Below are 8,851 nucleotides of genomic sequence, written 5' to 3'. Positions count from 1 at the left end.
GAATGGAAATCATAATAAAGTAATTAGCTGGGTGTTAAAAACTGCAGGGCAAAATGATTGCTTTAGAGCCGCGCCAGCTGCTTTGCTTGTGGGTGTATGCACTTACACATCGGGAACAAAAACATGGGCAATTTTACCGGCATTTACGCCGGGTGATTATCGTGTACTGCGACAGCTGAAAAGACGCGTGCAATTCTCGCCATTGTGTTGCAAACATGGTTGCTCGTCATGAATAAACCTAGTGGGTGAAGGGAAAAGCTTTTATTTCGTAGATCTGTTTACCTATCGACCCCCCCCCCCCCTCCCTCTAAAAAGTGGAGCCGTCTTAAGATTCTGTTAAAATGAAAATGATAAGTCCCTTAACATGACAGCCAGTATAAGCACAATGCACTCTACTATTTAAATTGTTGTACTTCTACATTGCAATTTCTTCTACATTAAATGGCTTTTAAATGGCTAATGTCCTTGTTGGTGCCATTGATTTTGTTCCAAAAGAGAATGGGGAAATATTGACAGGCTGAGCATGCATGCATGCTTGCATGGCTGCACATCTTCTCGATCCAGTGCTATTTTTGGTCTTGCATCAGCTTGTTTACCAACCCTCCCTGTCAGTCTCTTAAGTCCTTACACTAAAAGGAACGTTTTAAACCTAACGTTCATTGCCTTTTTTTTTTCCCCCTCCATCTGCTTTTGGGATGACAGTCCAGGTTCGCTCTCAGTTTACCTCATAAAATGTTTGTCTAAGAATATTTGTCTCTTACCCAGCTAGCATGTCCATGTAGGCCCTGGCTATAATGGTTATATTCGTACTGACAATATGGGTCCCAAGCAAGTTAATCCAAGGTTTCTACGGTGGCCCCACCCATGTTTGTCCACTTCAAATTTGTGTTTCATGAGACCTGTATAAATTGCCCACTTCAAGCTAATGCCCACTTAGTACCCAGATAGCCTGGAGAGGGTACTTATGGCCACAATACAGTTCAAGAACTCAACCCGATAGTCCCTGGTACCTGGAGCCTTTTTTTGGTACCTGCTCTGGAGAGGTTCCAAGTGAGCTGAACCGATATTAAAATGTGACGTCGACAGACTGACGGCCACTGGTTGGCAGAGTCATGAACACAACAAACGACTCGAGTATCAAACCGAACAATGCAGGCCATATACGGGTCTCGTATATATTTAAATAACATGAACCACAAATTGGAAGTGGGCAAACATGGGTGGGGCCACCATAGAAACCACGGACAAAGCCTGAATACTGGCTGGGTCATCTCAGTGTTGGAAAAATCTTGTGTTGCTTTTTTTTTTTAAAGCTCACATAGAGTGGTCCTGTTGCACATATATGTTAGTTATGGAGGTCTACTTACATACATGAACTTGTTTTTATGGTCAAAAACCTCCTAGTTGCTGTGAACGAGCCGATAGAAATCCTCTTTTCTGGCGCCGTTCCTCAGCCTCGATATTTCAGACATAAATCTCACCCCCAGAAGACAGAGTGTGTTGTGATTGGCCAGCCAGCGTAGAGGCTTCCCAACTATCATGTGATTGGCCAGTACCCAGAAGTGACATATTCAGCACACACGCTCTCAGAAGCGCAGCTCCCCCCTCTGGAACGGTGGATGCACTGCTCCTCATTATCAAAACATTGTTTTAACAGTGTTTAAAAAATAGCTTCTTCACGACTCCCCGCCGCAGTCCCTTTGACGACCTTTGACCCAGAGTCAGAAGACACTGTCGCTCGTGAAACACCTCCACAACGGACGTTATTCTTCTTCTGCGGTTCAATGTACGCAACCGGATGTGCCCGGACTAGTGCCCGGAGCAGGACGATCTGCTGTTCAGGAGAACCGGTGTTTACGTAACCGGACCGGGTTTTTTCAGAGATCTCGCTGAGCCTGAGATTAAAATAAAACACAGCGTTCTCAGCAGTGGCTGAACTGTTTGTTTAGAACCTTCAGGGCTTCTTAAACAAGGTAATGACGCAGATACACACTAAAAAACAGCTTTAATTGGAACTTCTGGTCTAGGTCCGCTTTAAACTGCAAATGTGTTAGTTAAAGTTTTTTAATTTTTTTCTGTTTAGTTTCAACATAAAGGTCGTATGGCAAGGTAAAGCTGCAGAACATATGTTTGGATATTATATAAACTTCAAACAGGTGCACATTTTTATAAGGTGAGCCTTCTCTTCAGTGGCCGGTTTGTCAGTTTGTCCTTGCTGGCAGCCGTGTTTTCAGACAGAGCGAAGTGTTTCAGGCCGTTTCTCGGCTAAATCAGTTTTTTTGGTTTTTTTCTGAACCACGCCTTTAAGCACAAAACCCCCATTCCAAGACTGTTCAGCTCACAGACAAAATACAAATACATAACATGAGAATAAAGTCAAGCGAAGCAGAAGCCGCATTAACCACCGCTAGTTCATTTGTTACCGCGCAAGATTCAGTCTCTTCACTTTTCACGCAAAATAATGATCGCAGCCCACGAGTTCATCCTTTTAATTTTCTCCTCTGTTGCCTTGTAACCCCGACCACCGCGCAACATCACTTATTACCATAACTTTGCCCATAATGCCGAGGATTTCATTACGCTTGTCTGTTGAAGTTATGTTGGGGGTTTTTATGTGTTTTTTTTTTATTATGTGGTGTGTGGTTGACCGTGGGCCATCGTTAATAACGGGTGAAGTGGCAGTTCAACACTGACACTCCATTAACGGGTGCATGCGCCACAGAGCACTGCCAAGATAATGTTATTAAACTGATTATTCAAGACCCCCCCCCCCCCCCCCCCGTGCAGATCTGCTCTGCTACAACCGTCCTCTGTTGAGTCATTTTTACACACGCCTTGTATTTCTTTTGCAACTCTACTCTTATTTTATGTCAGGTCCACAGCAGGAAAGCAAGGGAACAGTGGACAGGGTTAGAAAATTACCAAAATAAAATGTTGTCATTGAAACTTCTATTATTGTTATTGTTCTAAGACCACGACAACAACAACAACAACAATTTAAAGCAACTGTTACCAATCTTATCTTATCATGCATTTATGTATGTCACTTTCTGATGGAGTGATTGATTCACGGTCTTTTTGCGATGGTGATGCCGTCACTTTGCGGGTAACGCAATCGCCATGCATTGTGGGAAATGTAGTTTATGGCCAAAGGACGCCTCAAAGCAGCATAGACCTATTTTAACACAGATTCTTAAGACCAATTAATCACTCACGGGCCACATAAAATGACGTGGCGGACAACATCTGGCCACCGGGCCTTAAGTTTGACACATGTGCTGTAGATGTTCTCAGGTTTCCTTCCACGGCCCAAAAACGTGCAGATTAGGTTAATTGACCCTGTGAGAGTGTATGTTCGAATCTATATGTTGACCTTGTGATGGACTGGCGAGCAGTTCATGATGTACTCCCCCTTTTGCTCTTTGTCAGCTGGGATTGGCAGAAAGTTTTTGGTCCAAAATTTGACAAAAACGTTGTACAATACTATGTCGTCCCAATTTGACAATTGTTATCAAAAAAAAAAATACTTTTTTTTCAAACAAAAAAAGATTTGGTCCAACATTTGACAAAAACGTCAAACAATACTTTGTCGTCCAAAATGTGACATTTTTTTGGGAAAAAAGTTTTTGGTCCAAAATTTGACAAAAACGTTGTACAAAACTATGCCATCCCAAATTTGAAAAAAAATTTCGCAGAAAAATTTGGTCCAAAATTTGACAAAAACGTCATACTATACTATGTCGTCCAAAATGTGAACATTTTTGGATAAAAATTTAAATGCCAAAATTTGACGAAAACGTCATACTATACTGTGTCACTATGTCACCCAAAATTTGATGACATAGTAAATACAGTTGTACAATTTACACTTATTGGTCTGTATCCAGTAATGTCCAATAAACATTTAACAAGCTTAGTAGCTCCTGGATTAAAACTATCAACTGTAATTCATTGCGGGGCCGCCAGAAATGTTTCTGCGGGCCAACATTGGCCCCGGGGCCGCACTTTGAGAACCAATGGTCTAAAACATACAGATTTGGGGATTAGGTAAATTGGGCACTCTAAATTGACTGTAAGTGTGAGTGTGAAAGTGGATTGGTTGTTTGTCTCTTAGTTAGTCCTAGTTAGGCCTTCGATGGCTAGATGGAAGTTGTGGACACCAAAGTGCCAGTATATAAAAAAAAATCCACTGAAAAAAAAAAGTGGACAATATTTGTATTTGTTTGTTATTCTTAGTGTGGATAACATCATACGATCTTGAGGCCATTAGAGGAAAACAGCCAATACTTGATGTTTTATGAAAGTTGTGAAATCAAAAAACACTGGAGGAAATTTTGAAAAACTGTCATCCTCTGTTGGAAAAGAAAAACACACAATAACACAATGTTGAAAAATGTTAAAATGCCTTCCTGCGAAATGCCAGCAAGCACCATTTTGTTTTTGGCCTTTGAGTCAGTCATGAGTGAAAGGCTGAATACTCCCTAGTGGGCTTTGGTTCATGCAAGAAGCTTCATCCGGTTGGTCAGAAAAGACAAGATTATGTATCAGGTATTTCATGCAGTGGAGCTGTCCCCATGAGGAGGGAGGCTCTGGTCGAGGGGGGGGGGTGATGTAGTTCACAGTGACATTTTGACCTTCATAGTGTCTCATGGATAAACCAGTGGGCAACAGCTTAAGTAGATGCAGGAGCTGTGCACAGAATTTAGAGCAGTCAAAACACCACGTGTGGTCCTGTTTGGGACCCTGTGTCGGGTTAAAGGCACCTTCTTTGTAAACGTTATGATAACTGATATCACACTGAGTACTCGTTCTGCTAGCAATAGCATCACAGAAAGAAGAAACGGCAGTGATGTCCTTTTTTACGCGACACAAGAGCAAAGCAGCTATTTTTGGTGTCTTGAATCGTTAGAATCGGTTAACTAAAACGAATAGTTCAGTACTTCCTGCATGACCGGACCACAAATATGGCGATTCGGCTCACAATTGCTTTTCGGGCGGTGTTGTCACTAAATACACCTCTGTTAAATATTGAGATTTTATAAATGTCCTTGCTAAATGTTGGAGATTAACGCATGTTTTCAGGATCGTTAAGGCTTTTTAAACTGATCTACAGTTCAGCATTGTTCAGCTTCATTCTAGTATAACTTTTTTGTCAAATTTGGACGACATACTATAATATAACGTTTTTGTCAAATTTGGACGAAATACTATAATATAACGTTTTTGTCAATTTTGGACGACATACTATAATATAACGTTTTTGTCAATTTTGGACGACATACTATAATATAACATTTTTGTCAAATTTTGGAACAAACATATATATATATTTTTTTTTTTAATTGTCAAATTTGGACTATACTATAGTTTGACTTTTTGGTCAAATTTTGGACAGATAAAAATAGTGAAAAAAGTCAAATTTTACATACTATAATATGAGGTTTTTGTCAAATTCTTGACCACATTTTTTTTTTCAAAAAAATGCTCACATTTTGGACGTCATACTATAGCATGACGTTTTTTTGTTACATTTTGGACAATTTTTAAAAACAAAGAAATTGTCAAATTTTAGACGACATACTATACTTTGACTTTTTTGTCAAATTTTAGACAAAAAAAATAGTGAACAAAAAGTCAAATTTTGGACAACATACTATAATATGAAGTTTTTGTCAAATTTTTGACAAAGAACAATTTTTCCAAGAAAATGCTCACATTTTGTACGTCATACTATAGCATGACGTTTTTATGTATATATATATATATATATATATATATATATATATATTTTGGATAATTGAAACATTTTTTTTTGTTTTTTTCAAAGAAATTGTCAAATTTTAGACGACATACTGTACTTTGACTTTTTTGTCAAGTTTTGGACAAAGAATTTTTTTCCAAATAAATGTCAAATTTTTAGACGACATACTATAAATTAAACTAAAACTAAACGTTTTTTTTTCGTCATTAATCTGCCCTCTATAGGCGACGAAGCTAACTACACCACATATCTTTTCTTTTCAGAATATAAGTCTATATTGTATTTCTACTCCGCCCAAGACTGGCTAATACTATAGTTTGACTTTTTGGTCAAATTTTGGACAAAAAAAGAATAGGGAAAAAACAGTCAAATTTTGGACAACATACTATAGTATGAGGTTTTTGTCCAATTTTTGACCAAATATTTTTTTTCAAAAAATGCTCACATTTTGGACGTCATACTATAGCATGACGTTCTTGTTACTTTGTTTGTTATTTTGGACAATTTAAAAAAAAAAAATTTGGACCAAAATGTTTTTTTCAAAGAAAGTGTCAAATTTTAGACGACATACTATAGTTTGACCTTTTTGTCAAATTTTGGACGACACAGTATAGTATAACGTTTTTGTCAAATTTTGGACTAATAATTTTTTTTCCAAATAAATGTCACATTTTGGACGACATACTATAATATGACATTTTTGTCGTCATTAATCTGCCCTCTATAGGCGACGAAGTGAACTACACCACATATCTTTTCTTTTCAGAATATAAGTCTATATCGTATTTTCAACTCAGACCAAGACTGGCTAACAAGTATGAGGCTGGAGAAAGAGGCGTGTCCAAAGGAAACGTAGATCAAAATGTCTCTGTATGCAAAAACCTACAACCAATCAGACTAATGATCCGGATGGCGACGCAATGTGATGTGTCAACAAACGTGTTTGTAGTTTTTCGAGGAGTGATGGCTATCTAGTGATGGCGTCTAACGACTTTTTGCCCAGTTGAGGTCAGCGGAGCAATTCGCTTGAAATGAAAGCAACAGCCAAATCAAAAGATAGCTGCTCTTGTTGGATGTAAACAAAAGCTGCTGGATGTCTCCAGTGCGTTAAGAACCACCTCTAAACCTGCCAGGGGGGGGAAAAAACGGCGGCCTTGTCAGACGTGTTTGCTGAAAAAACCTCACTGAAAACTTAAAACTGTTGATTAAGCCTGTGTTTCTCAGTATAGAGATGTTTGGATATTATGTCTCCCAGTGTGATTTGTTTTTACAAGACAGAACGAGACGGCGGCAACAGAATTGAAATGGCTGCAAAGGTTAAGTGGTTTTTTTTTGTGTGTGTGTTTTTCTTTAAAGAATTTTCTTCAACAACAATAAAAATCACCAAAAGTTACTCACTGCAGCTTTTTATGCAGCTTAAATACTGGTTTCAGACCAGTTTTTTGTAACACTATCACATTTCCGACTGTAATGTTTAGTCTCTTGAAGCCTTTATCCGCATTCTTACATCATTAAGATGAAATCAGCTTTAAAATCTATTTCAACCGTAACTATAATCAAGCTTTGCACAGTTCCTCACATCTCTTAAATTAAAGATGTTTGGTCTCAGAATGTGTTTCTTTGAACATTGTCTGTGTTTCCTCGTCTCTGGTGTTTTTTTTTCCTCCTAATTATTCACTTTGAGCGTCAGAATGTCATTTTTGTTTCTGCTAATGACTGAGAATAGTTTGGTTCTGTGGCTCTTTTTTCACTTATGTGTCCTATGATCACTTCATATGACCACTGTGATGTCTCCACTGTCTATTACGGTGGCCCTGAGGTGCAAAACACAACACAAATCAAAGACACAAACACAAATTACAAAACACAAACGCAAATCAAAAACACAAACGCAAATCAAAAAACACAAAAACATTAACTCACATCCATTGTGTTGTCACTGGTCGATCGCGGGAAACAGCGTTTTTGGTTGTTGTTTTTTTTAAAAGTTTCCGTTTTGACATGCATCTCCATTGTGTTGTCTGCTTTTTTGTTTGCGTTTCCGTTGTGAGATAATGTTGTTGTGTTAAATGCTTTTGTGTTTGTGTTTTCTGCTTGCGTTGTGAGTTAATGTTTTTGTGTTTTCTGCTTTTGTGTTTGCGTCGTGAGTTAATGTTTTTGTGTTTTCTGCTTTTGTGTTTGCGTTGTGTGATTTGTGTTTGCGTTGTGAGTTAATGTTTTTGTGTTTTCTGCTTTTGTGTTTGTGCTGTGTGATTTGTGTTTGCGTTGTGAATTAATGTTTTTGTGCTTTCTGCTTTTGTGTTTGCATTGTGAGTTAATGTTTTTGTGTTTTCTTTTTTTGTGTTTGCGTTGAGTTAACGTTTTTCGTGTCTTCTGCTTTTGTGTTTGCGTCGTGAGTTAATGTTTTTGTGTTTTCTGCTTTTGTGTTTGCGTTGTGTGATTTGCGTTTGCGTTATGAGTCAATGTTTTCGTGTTTTCTGCTTTTGTGTTTGCGTTGTGAGTTAATGTTTTTGTGTTTTCTGCTTTTGTGTTTGTGCTGTGTGATTTGTGTTTGCGTTGTGAATTCATGTTTTTGTGCTTTCTGCTTTTGTGTTTGCATTGTGAGTTAATGTTTTTGTGTTTTCTGCTTTTGTGTTTGCGTTGTGAGTTAATGTTTTTGTGTTTTGTGCTTTTGTGTTTGCGTTGTGAGTTAATGTTTTTGTGTTTTCTGCTTTTGTGTTTGCGTCGTGAGTTAATATTTTTGTGTTTTCTGCTTTTGTGTTTGCGTTGTGTGATTTGTGTTGTGAGTTAATGTTTTTGTGTTTTCTGCTTTTGTGTTTGCGTTATGAGTCAATCTTTTCGTGTTTTCTGCTTTTGTGTTTGCGTTGTGAGTTAACGTTTTTCATGTTTTCTGCTTTTGTGTTTGTGGTGTGTGATTTGTGTTTCCGTTTTGAGTTAATGTTTTTGTGCTTTTGATTTGCGTTTGTGTTTTTTGATTTGCGTTTTTTTTTTTTTTTTTCGTTTGCATTTGCGTTTTTGATTTGTGTTTTTTTGTAATTTGCGTTCGTACCTCTAAAGCATGTCTCGTTTTCCCTCTAGTGTGCAGTACAC

Source organism: Microchirus variegatus, assembly GCF_963457635.1.
Source record: "Microchirus variegatus genome assembly, chromosome: 2".
NCBI lineage: Eukaryota > Metazoa > Chordata > Actinopteri > Pleuronectiformes > Soleidae > Microchirus > Microchirus variegatus.
Note: the sequence above shows the minus strand (reverse complement) of the source record.